The sequence below is a fragment of the Neodiprion pinetum genome, chromosome 7, assembly GCF_021155775.2.
Source record: "Neodiprion pinetum isolate iyNeoPine1 chromosome 7, iyNeoPine1.2, whole genome shotgun sequence".
Classification (NCBI taxonomy): domain Eukaryota; kingdom Metazoa; phylum Arthropoda; class Insecta; order Hymenoptera; family Diprionidae; genus Neodiprion; species Neodiprion pinetum.
This window is the reverse complement of record NC_060238.1, coordinates 21,048,470-21,061,386: the sequence shown is the minus strand read 5'-3', so window position 1 is coordinate 21,061,386 and position 12,917 is coordinate 21,048,470.

The window sequence follows — 12,917 nt, the reverse complement described above, 5'->3', positions numbered from 1 at the left end:
GGAAAGCTGCTTGCTAAACGTGTTTAAAATTTGAATATTGAATTACATTGAGAGAGATTTTTATTTCCGATTACCGATCAGTCCTTAATTATTTTCATTCTTTACCACAATCGAAAAATATAATTCCAGGTAGAAAATGAAAATTAGTTTTCCATCTGTTACCGGAAATTCTGGTATCCGTTACTATTCTTTCTCATGACGATCACTGTTGCTAGATTTTCTTGCGACTGTTGCGAAAATTTAACGCTCGTGCAAGAATAAATTGACGTTAAAGCTTTGTTTAACTAAAAAAGTATAGTAAACCTCAGAAACTGATTTTGCGTTTCAATAACCAAAAAAGGATCGATCGATAGCGCAAAATAGTTAGGCGTTCCTCGTTTTTCGTAATCCCAACAATATTCAAACAGTTTTTTTAACGATATCTGTTTTACTGAGTTTTTTTAGTTACCGCAACAAATGAAATGTTTCTCAGTGTACAAGGACGCGCGTACCTTATGAAAAAAAAAAATTGCGAAAATTTCCGAACATCGTTTCATATTGCGAGTATAAAATTTACAGCAAGAAATAAAAAAATTCTCTGCGAAAATGATCGTCAAAAGTTATTGCATAATTTGTATCGAAATAAAAAATAAATCCTCACAGTGTCCGATAAAAAATATTCCAATTTCTCGCTCGTTTTCAGTTTCATTTTCTCTCTCTCTCTCTCTCTTTTTATTCATAATTCGGTCGAATGTTTGACGTATTATCCGCAGCTCGAAGTTAACTCGCAGGAATCGCAGCTGCATCGAGAGCATTCGAATCTTTTTTATTCATTTTTTTTTTTTTGTTTTTTTTCTCATTCGTCGAAGCTCGAGAAGCGATGCCCTCGAGCTTTTAATGTCGCGCAGTAAAAATTCTACACGACGATCTAAATCTCTTTGAAGTAAATATACGTTCATCTCGTCGTCGCGTCGGCTTCTTGTGTCCTGTTGTACACATTTGCTCCGCGTTTTCACTCGCTAATTCATCGTTAGTCGGTTCGTATAATATAACTGTAAATTCGGGGTGTAACTTACAAATTTTTAACGATTAACGCCACTCCTCTTTACGCGTTTACGGGAATCGGGTATATGTTGTAAAGAACGAGAGAGTAACTAGGAAAAATAAATAACGAGGAACCGGATTTTTCCACAATTTTTTTTTTTCTTTTTTTGTTTTTTTTTTTTTTGGCTCATTTTCTGTGATGAAACAGTTCAGAACAAAAAATATTTTCTTAACTTTTTTATTTTCGACTCGCGAGTGTTTGAAATATGGGACTTATATTCCCAACCGAAAGTGAGTCTCGGTGAGAATATTGAACAATTCGGCGATGAGATGTAAAAATCTAAAGGAAATCAATCGTAATTAAGTTCATAAGATAATTCGTTTTGAATAATCACAATGCCAAAGAGTTGTTGATAAATTCTTTGAAAAAAAAATTTGTGCAACAAATCTTCGGTGAAATTTTGTTTTACTTCGTGTAAAATGAATTTATTGAATTTTCACGATATCTGTGAATGTTTTTTTTTTTTTTTTTCGAAATTTTCGCTGATTTTCTATAATTTTGTCATTCAAAATTTTTTCAACGCTCTATTTCATGAGATTATTTGTCGTTCCATGCCTCTAAAACTTTTTCGGTGTAATGTTTGATCATTTTTCGAAATCCTATCCGAAAATTCAAGACTTTTGATCAATTTTTGCAAAATTTTAGAACAGTATTGAAAATGGGTTCTTCAAGATAGCAGAAAATTCCAAAAAAATATTCTTAGGTATTCAGAAAAATCGTTCTATATGAAATAAAAAAAAAATTCCCTACACAAATTTTTAAAGAACCAATCTATTGACAACTTTTTAGCATTATTATTATTATCAAAAAAAAACGAATTATCTTATAACCTTGGTTATGATTGATCTTCTCTCTATAAATTCATAATTTTATAATATTCGATTCAAATTTCTGAAATCATGTGAAATTATATGAAACTTGCCATTTTTCAGTGTTTTGTTTTTTTTTTTTTTTTTTACCACTCTTTTATAATTTTATCTGGTCAAATTCGAAGTACAATTCCATAAAAAATTCACCCGATCATCTAAAAATATTTTTTCCCGTTAGTAACAAGTTTTTTTTTTGTTTCTTATTTGGAGGAAAAATTTTGCAGCCGAATACGTGTAAAAAAAAAAAAAATAAATAAATAAATAAAAAATGTTAAATAAATGAAATCCCCGATCGGATTGAAAGGTGCAACAAAATATGTGAAAAATGTACATACGTTGAGCAACGATCATAGAACGCATTGATTGATCTACGTATAGTTTTTTCATCGTACGGTTGCGGTTAGTTTCAACTATGGTTTTACAATAACGTATCCGAGATTTATAAATGACCTGAAAACGCATGCGGGGATTAATGTGAGAAGCAAATCTATGCCTATGATAAATCAATCAGACTTTGACGTCCAATTAGATTCATCGGTGAATGCAGGCTTTATAAGCGCTGCGACATTTCGAACCATTATTACAATTCCCTCTATGGAATTGCTCGGCCAACTTACCTTTCTCTCTGTTCGGTACTCTTTCGGCAATTAATGTCATTCAACGCGTCATTCATTCTTCAACCTTTCATCTTGATCTTTTATCTTTTAATAGAAATCGGGTGTTTTTTTTTCCGCATTGCGACTCTCGGGTCAATCCTAATTATAATAGTATTATTCTTTTTTTACTAATATCTTTGTTGCAATCGATACCTCTTGAATGAAATGAATAAATGAATGAATAAATGATAAGAACGAAGGATATTAACAATTTACACTTTATATATATACATATATATATTAGAGTGGGCCAAAAAAACTAACCTGTCGAATCCATGGACTTAAAAGGTCCAATTTACTGAGAAAAAAATTCTCCCGTTTGGTAAAATTTTTAGCTCAATTTTCGAACGTGTCGCAGGCTATCCGATATTTCCCGTTTGAATAACACGCATAAATAATTTTTTTTTTTTTCATTAAAAATGATGTGACTATCGAACCGTTCGAATTAATAAAAAATTTTCGAAGCATATTCTTGCAGGGCATTGAATTCTCTGAAAAAAGACCCTGGAGTTGACAAATTTTTCGAGTCTAGAAAATCAACTCGGGGGTCTTGTTTAAAGAATTTAATGACCTACAAGAATATACCTTGAAAATATTTTTATCTCAAACGGTTCGAAAGTTGCAGCACTTTTTAATGAAACAAAATTTTTCCGTGACATCTAAATGGAAAATTTGAAATGACCAGCGACAACTTTTAAAATTTAGCGAAAAATTTTTCCGAACGGGAGATGTAATATATATATATATATAATATAACATATATATATGTGTTGTTTTAATTTCGATATTGTTCTCTCGTACGGAAAGAAAGAGCTTTCCTTCAGCTTTATATTAACTTATATCGCGTGATGCAGAGGTTGCAAAAACTTTTCTTATAAAATGGAAATCGAGCCGCGCATCGCTTGCACCTCGATGCGCATTCATACGTGTGTATATATACATGTATATATATTTATACCAGCACGTATGCACCAGAAGAGCCAAGAATCGAATGGCGATTCCGCTTCTCGATCCTGCAGGAACGGTAAAACTTGCTCGATAAAGAAAAAGAAAATCTTGAAACCGACAAATTGTCTTTCCTCTGCAAGCGTGTATATATAAACGTATAATACAGAAGTTTGTGTGTTTGTGTGTGCATATTTGCGAGCAATGCAACTGCAGAAGCTCGTAAATTCTTTATTCCCGTTGTGCAGATTCAAGAAGAAGCGCGTCATAAACTTAGGACGAGAAACTGCATGAATAAAAATTGAATAGTTCCTTTCTATGATTTCTTATTTGTTGTTGTTTTTTTTTTCTCGTTTTAAAAATTTTTTTCTTCATTCTTTTTTCACACTTATTCGTTGTCTCCTCGCTTCTTACCGCTGAGTATGATCACCAGTTTCTTGATCACGATTTTCTTCTTTTATGAATTATTCGAGTAAGCGCTGAACTTAATCAATAAGAAAAATTAAGAAAGGGTGCGAGTGCCATTTCTTTAACAATAGAAAGACAAAAAAAAAAAAAAATAATGGCACTTACAGACTTTTTAATTCCCTTCTTCAATTGTGGGGTGGAAATTTTTCGGTCTTGTTGTGGATATAAAAAAAAAAAAAAAAAAAAAAAACGGGGGGCATGGGGGAGGAAAAGAAGAAATAAGGGCTCGAATTGGGCAAAGGCATCGAGGCTGAAACCTATCTTCGAGACTCGAGGAAGTGCGGATTGGAGTTTGGGATGGATGAGGCAATAACGTAGAGGAAACGGATCCAAATAAGAAGCGAGGCAACCTTTAATGTGTGTTTCCAGGGTGGTTTTTACACCGGTGAAACAACCGATTGCCTATTGTCTGTCCGAGAGCGTGTCTTTATATATTATTTTACGTATACTGAGAGAAATTTTTAGTTCAGGCTACCGCTCGGTCCTAAAACTATTTTTTTATTTTATCACTATCGACAAAATATAGTTCTTCTTTAGAAAAGACAAAAAAAAAAAACAGTCCTTTTCGATGATTTTTCGAAATGGTGGAAAATTGAAGCAAATACGATGAAACAAGGAAAAGGGCGAGAAATTTGTTGCGGACATTTTCTGTTCGTAAGAGATAAATAATAATCGGATGAAACTTTAAGCGTAAAAAGTAAAGGAAACATCTAACTTGTTAGTTTCTGAAATAGAAAATATTGGAGCGGAATTATTAAAATGAAAATTGATCCATACAATGTTTATTGCATTTTCTAAACCTGTTAACGAATATATTCATTATTCTATCTATTCGAAATATGAAGAAAACGTGAACCGCGATCCATTAATCGATGACTTTATCGAATTTAGACCCTTTATCTCTACTTTCCTTTTTTATTTATTTTTTTTTTTTAATAAAACTCAAACTTTCCTTTTCACAAAATCAAAGAGGTGAATTAAAAAATGCTGCAAGTGCCATTTTTTTTTCTTTTTTTTTTTTTTTTTTTAATTTCTCTTTTTAATTTCTGGATGAATCGTAATGAAATATGTGCGAGAGAAATTTGAGCTGGTTGGAAAATTAAGCGAGAGGTTCGGCAAGTTGTTTAACCGGAAGTTAATGCATTAGCTCGGGGATCACTCGACGTGTCTGGAAATTCCAAGAATCGTAAAGACGATATCTTGTGAAATGAAAATAAAATGCAAACGTTTATGTTTGCACGCTTTATGGACTCAAACTTTTCACTCCGCGCAACGCGCTGCAACTGCAGTTTTATATCGTAAATATATTTTATAAATATGAGAAGAAACGTGAGGGGAAACGAATCGTGAGATGATCTATTTCGGGAACGAGTTTGACTTTTTTTTTATTTTTTCAGTATTTTATTTATTTATTTATTTATTTTTTTTCTCTTGTTTTGTCGCAGATTTCGACGAAGAAAATAAAATCCGATCCGTGATCTATTTCGGGACAGGTTTAATATCGTAATTCTCTAGCGTCTGATTTGAGATGAAGTTCAAAACTGCGGGATAAGATCAACGAACGGAATAGAAATGTGAGAAAAAAAAAAAGAAACAAAAAAAAACGGAAGTGTACGTTGAATTAAATCGACGAAAACGTAAATCTTCTTTTGCGTAATATATCAATGATAATTTTTGTACAATAGACTGAGTTTGAAAAGTTTTTTTTTTTTTTTTTTTTTTTTTATAACCGCCGTACGGAAAGCTTTTAATTATTCCAACGGGAGGAAAACTTTTCAAGTGAAATCGCCCGAGTTATTGCAGAGAGAGAAAAAAATTAAAAAAATTTTCGGAGACAAAGAAACGATGAAATAATTTTGTAACAAACTAATTGCGAATCGAGGCGATAATTCAAGTTTCGAGATCGTCTCAATCCGAAGTTTGCATCAATTTTTCGACAAATACGGAATTCCAAAACGCCACGAGAAGGGAACGAAACTTTATCCGGTTGATATCGATTTGCCGAAACAAAGAAAATGAAGGAAGGAAGGAAGGAAGGATAATCATTTGAAATGAAAAAAAAAATGTAATGTAGAATTTGAAAAATGAAAACATCTTCTCCGTCAGCTTTCTATTTTCCCGCAACGAGTTGTTTTGCACGGTTTGTAAGGGAGGAGGGAAGAAGGTTGGGGGTGAAAACCACCCCCGTTTCAAATGACGAGTTTAATTAGCAAAGTTTAAACGTTATTTCAAAGCTCGTGTCGCGGCTTCAGGGGTGCGTTCAAAACTGCAGTAAAACTGTTGCCATTCAAACCTGACTGTCCGACAGCCCTTATACACCGCGTAACTTGCATTGCAGGGCGGCTTCGCCCCTCAAACTTGCACAATTATGTAAATTACTCTCCCTTTCTCCCTCCCCCCCCCCCCTCTCTCTCTCTCTCTCTCTCTCTCTCTCTCTCTCTCTTTCTCTAGCTTTCCCCGCGTGAACGCATATAATCGAGTCTCAGCCACCAGACGCGAAATTTTGAGCCTACGATTGAGGACTGCAGGTGCAACCCTTAATGAAAATTACGATACTTAAAAAACGACCGAACTTGTGGTGTTTGATATTAAAACTGTTTTTTCGGCTTGTTTATGTATACTTGTAAGGGTGGTCCAAAAATTATTTTTTTTCTCACCCCTTAACCCCTTGTTACCCCTTGTGATATTTCTGTAACAAACTAAATGAGATCCTACAAAATCCATACGGAAGATATTAATGACAAGTCCTTAAATGCTATTTATTTTAAAATTTATGATTTTGGGCTACAAGGGGTTAAATTTAGACTCGTAATACTGAAGAATGATTTTTAGACGTGAAATCCGCTAGTAATTTTAATATTAACCCGTGATCCAAAGACCCTTTCAAGGTGTTAAAATCGATTGGGAGTGATTATCGAGGTGAAAAATTTGATAAAAATAAGTTTTACATAGTTTTTTCGGCGAAAATCAATGCCTCAATTCGTATTTCGACAGCGTTACTTTTTTGACGTGAAATAGATACGCGAAAATCGAAACATAATCGGATTAAAAAACCACAACGCCAGATTGGCAATAATTACGTTCGGAGATGTTAAATTGATTTTGCAGCTCATTTTTGTACGAGTTTCACATTTTTTCACATTAAAAATTTTCCTCAAAACTATTCCTTATTTCTGCTTCGTAAATTCAAATCAAACAATCATTTGTTTTTTTTTTTTTTTTTTTGCATCCATCCTCTCGATGAAATATTACGTGTACAATTTCCGGTCATTGTAATTTAACAAAAGTATGCTACAAGATACTTTTATCAAGGTTCCATAGATTTTTATTCTTAAATTCACTTATCCATTTACGTCTGTTTTTCGCAAGATTCTCTGAGAATTATTGAAATGTAACTAATGTAAGTTCGTCGATAAACTGAATTCAAAATTTTCTCTACTCATCGATTGTTATCCATTTGACAATTATTTACCCTACCGATTTATTCTTGTTCTCTTGTACGATGGTCAAATTTGTTCAACGACTTGAATACAATTTTAACATTTATTCGACTCTTCGTAAATATTTACTCATTACCATAATAATAATTACTTACAATCATCAATACTAATGTGACTCTCATTATTTTGTTTCAGGTAAGCTTTCATCTCCTTTCATCATCAGGATTCCAATTGTCATTCATCCTTAAGATTTACACCCACGTAGGTAAGTTTACGCAATAACTTGACAGATGAGGAAATATTTTCGCTAAATTTCTACGGCAAAATTCATCGCTACGTCTTTTTTTTTTCGATTGTCTATCCAATAATCGTGACGTCAAACCTGCTGTAAAAAAAAAGTTCAGTTTCAGCCATAATAATTGATTATGAAGGAAAAATCGAGGACGTTATAAAAATCGAATCAAAAAAAAAAAAAAAGTTGACGAAAGGAAGAACGAAAATTGGAAAACGAGATGAAAAAATTTCCCCCGCGTTACGTCAGTTGGCGAAGCTTTCGATACAGCGCGTTCGGATCGAGGGACGTGAAAGCAAAGTCCTTGGGAAAAAGTCGAGTGACAATAAGGGCCAATACCGGACGAAGGACGGGCTGGTATAAGCGATATCAGGAAACTTTGAAAAGTCGAACAAGCGAAAGAAACACCTGCTACTTGTATCTACAACCGACGTACGGGCCGTTGCAAAATTGCCCTGCGTTGAAAGAATTTTGGAAACCGATTCATGGTTGAAAAAATAATCCGTACAGTGTATGTATTTTATTAAAAACCGAACATAACGGTAAACGGAAATAAAAATTTCTCTCGGTGTATAAGATAAATTTTCTCGATCACTTTATCATCCTTTCATCAAATCACGTTCAAGGCAAAATGACTGTGACTTCGGAACTGAAATTATTCGTGCAATGATCGCATGTCGTTACTTTATGTTGATAACGTTATTATTATAATTTCCGTCTATCAACGAAACGTGTATATAATTTATAATCCATACGAAGGTAGACTTAACGCACGTCAATGTACGTCATGAACCTTAAAAGGACACCTTCCGTGTCGGACCTCTGTCATTGTAACGGCTGACTTTCGTCCAATTTTAGTGACGAGAAAATTACTCCTTTGCCGTGATCATTATACGATTTCCCCTGTAATAATCGTAATTAGACGATCTCTCGGCGAGTTGTGAGAGCAAAGAGTGAGAGGGAAAACCGTGATGAAAAAAAACAAAAAAAAATCAATTATGAAAACAAAAATAACCGTAGAACGGTCCTGGTATTTTATTTTTACAATTTTTTATTTATTTATTTTATTTTTTTTTTCTCAAAATCTCATTCGCTCTCCTTTTTTCTCTTCTTCTCTACACAAATTATACGTTTAATTTTAAGTGACACGTTAATGACACAATATTTGTTTAATTAAAAATCGATATTATCACGTGCAATTTGATTTGTACCCATTTACCTTTTGTTTTTTTTTTAAATTTTCCCTCCGTTTATTTCACTTTCCTATAGCATCTTATTTCTTATACCTTGCATACAACATTGAAAAGTTTTCTCAAATAGAAATCACGTTTTTGTATGATATTTAAACTCACGGGTAAAAAATCTTGGCAAAATTTTTGCTCACTTTTCTCGCAAAATTTCTGCGATACAAATCTTACTTCGATATTGTGAATCGCAAATAAAATATTGTCAGTTTGAAAAACGACAAAGAAAGATATTTGATAAATTCATAAATTTAGACGTATATCAAAGTCCCCTCACATTAAATGATCAATTATTAATTTGTTCAAAATTCTATTCACAACTATTTTCTCAATTCTTTCCCACTTTCGTTTTTTATTAAATGTAATTTCTTTCCTTCTTTTTCCCTTCATTCCGATTGAAACAATCTCAAACGCCCGATCTATATTTTAGTTTACATTTGTTTATTCAATACGATTTCAATAAATTGTTTGGCCGATGAAACGCGCGTTTAAAAATTCCTACGACCAAAATTTTTAGGCCATCACCCAAATATTGATGTATATAATATAATATACGGGTGTATATAATTTACATTTGTATATAATATTATGTATATATATAGTGAAGTTGCGAAAGGAGGCTTAATTGTAAAACATGACAGAGGTATTTTACCCTCTTCATCGTTCTCTCTCTCTCTCTCTCTCTTCCTTTTTTTTCTGTCTTTTGCTTCCTCTTGTCGGTTCGTTTCCAACATCTTCTTCTTCTTCTTCTTCTTCTTCTTCTTCTTCTTTTGCTATTTCTTCCTCCTCTCTTCTTCCCTGTTCGTTTTCTGTCGACAAGCAAGCGAAGGAAGCATACAGTCCATTAGGGTAGAACCGAAGGTTTGGTCGATCAATCAGGCGAGGCGATGCGATGGATCGAACCCTAATCAAATTAACTCGGCAGCGATCTGACACTCGGGATGAGAGAGAGAGAGAGAGAGAGAGTGAGAAGCAGAGGTGGAAAAAAGTACGAAAAAGAATAAAGATACCGATAGATGAAAAAAAAAAAAAAAAAAAAACCGAATGAAATAAAATTAATTGAAAATCAAACGGAGAAAGCAGAAAAAAAAACGAACGTAAAAAAGAAAATGCGATAAGATCGATAAAAACGTCAGCCAACAATTGAAATCATGCGTGGACGTGCAATTTACTTAAATTTGCAGAAAATTGTTCTGATTATTGTGATTTAGTATTTTTTCACAGATATGAAACAATCGCGTACACTGACAATAAGGGAAATTTTTATTTCCGGTTACCGCTCGGTCCTTGACTATTTTCATTTTTTACCACGATCGAAAAATACAGTTCTAGGTAGAAGATGAAAATTAGTTTTCTAGCTGTTACCGAAAAGTATAGCATCCGTTACTATTCTTTCTCATTACGATCACCGTTGCTAGATTTTCTTGCAACTGTTGCGAAAATTTAACGCTCGTGCAACGATAAATTGACGTCAAAGCCTTGTTTAACTAAAAAAGTAGAGTAAACCTCGGAAACTGATTTTGCGTTGCAATAACCAAAAAAGGATCGACGATAGCGCAAAATGGTTACGCGTGCCTCGTTTTTCGTAATTTCAACAATATTCGAACAGTTTTTTTTTTTACGATACCTGTTTTACCGAATTTTTATAGTTACTGTAACAAATGAAATTTTTCACAACATACGTGAAACGAAAATAATGTTCTTATTTTTATTTTATAATAAAACCACATGATAGGAGAATTATTCATTTTATTTAACAAACAATGTGACCAAAGTTTTTTTTTTTCTCTGTATTTCATTTCTCTCAATTTGACAATATTTTGTTTGACCAAGAATAATGAAAACTTATTTTCCAAACTTTTTATAAATCACTGAGAAATCGAAAATCTCAATATTACATGTACTGGAAATTGTATTTAAACATACGTCGGAATTTTTAGGCAAGAATTTTCAAAATTGACGACAACTTTGAGTGGATGTTGATTGGAAATTGAATATCTTGCGATAACTCATATATTCGAAGGTATGCAACGAAAAATCTATCGACGTATCGAAACGTTACGTATAACACATAAATAAGCTTGTGCAACGGATTTTCTTGCAATCTCCGTTCACTCGCAATTATATATATATATGCAAATTATTTTTATCGTACTGTTATACCTAGAATATTCGGCGAGTTTTTTTGCGATACATGTAACGAGTCGGAAATATTTTTCCCACATTTTATCGTCGTCACGATTCAAGATTATTTTCACATTCCACATTTTTTCTTTTTTTTGTTTTTTTTTCAACTACAGAAACATTGTTTATACGGTCTCAGAATTCCCAAAAAATTCTCAAAACTTGTACTTTTTACTTATAAAATATTTCTGGACCGGTTTTATTACGAAGTTGATGAAAAAATGAAGCAATGAGAATTTTTTTGGTAATTTTTATACCGTTCAAACAATGTTTTAGTTGACCAAAGAAATTGAAACTATTTGGAATAGAGAATACAGTTTCTGATAATCTGAAAAATTGACCTTTTCAAAATCATTTAAAATATTTATAAATGATTGAGCAGTTGAATAAAAAATCTAACGTTTCAGAGTTGGGAAAATTGCAGAAAATTTTTTGAAACGGAACGCTCCATATATGTTGATTAATTTAAGATCCAGATTATTGAAAGTGTACATATATTCACGATCAAAGTATCAGAAGTTTAATTTCCAAAAATTTTAGAATCGTGCATCTGACGAATGCGAAAATTGTAATACCGAATTAGAATTGATTAATTGTCGAGAACCGAGTGAAAAAATTTCAAAGTATGTAAGTGGAAGGGAAGAGAGGAGGACGCCTTGAAATATCTTGATGCATCAGTTCGCTGGTATTTTAGGTATAAGAAACTGCATCTGCATATAAATCTAGAAATATACCGCGTGGCCGGTACCGAGAAACAATTATTCAAGCTAGACAGAAAGCGGCGTGGAAAGACGAGAGATCTTCTTCATCTATTCGGACGAGATGGGACGAAGAAAGGTAGTAAATTATATTTAACGGTCTCAACTAGTCGGATCTCCGAACAGCATTCTCCGAGTTATATTATTATACGTGTATACAAGGGTGGCCCTTAATGTTGGTAAAATTAATTGTTTTTTTTTTTTTTTTTTATCTCTCACCTCTTAAATTGACTCGGAATGCTGAAAAATGATTCTTAAAAGTGAAATCCGCTAGTAATTTTAATATTGACCCGCGCCCCAAAGGCCCTTTAAATAATTGATTCTTGAAACGAACGATTTCGTTGCTCGAAAAAGCTCGTAGTTTGATTTATGATATTTTGTAATAAAAAAAAAAAAGATGCACATTTTGATAAAGAATCTACGACAGGATTGACCATTTTTTTTTTTTTTTTTCTTACTCCATGAGAGTAAAGACGAAAAACAAAGAATGCGATACAACGAGTAAATTCAAAAATAAAAAATCGAAATAACTGAAAAACAGTGATTTAGAATTTAGAATTCTTTCTCGCGTTTAAAATAAAAAATTCGGTATATTTTTTTTTACATTAGGAAAGATATTAGTCAAGAATACTGACTATTGTTTTTTTTTTTTGCTCGCTTTGATTTTGGTTGGAACATTTTTGGTTTTCGCTACAATAATTGTCCGATCGTTTTTCATAATTTTTCAAATTATCGCAATCATCGTTAAAACATCGTTATTTGAAGAGTTCTGGGGAGTTCAGGGGAGGTTGAAAAAATCTGAACAAAAATCTGAAGTGCTTTTCAGAGTCGCAGCAATAACGTAAAAAAATCGTGAACCAAATCCAAAAGGGTGAGGGTCAAACCCTCGTAGAATTGGCGCGGAATGCCTCATACGCAGATGACGGTGATAAATATATATGCGTGGTTGTCAATCGTCGTGATAAACGTAGAAAACC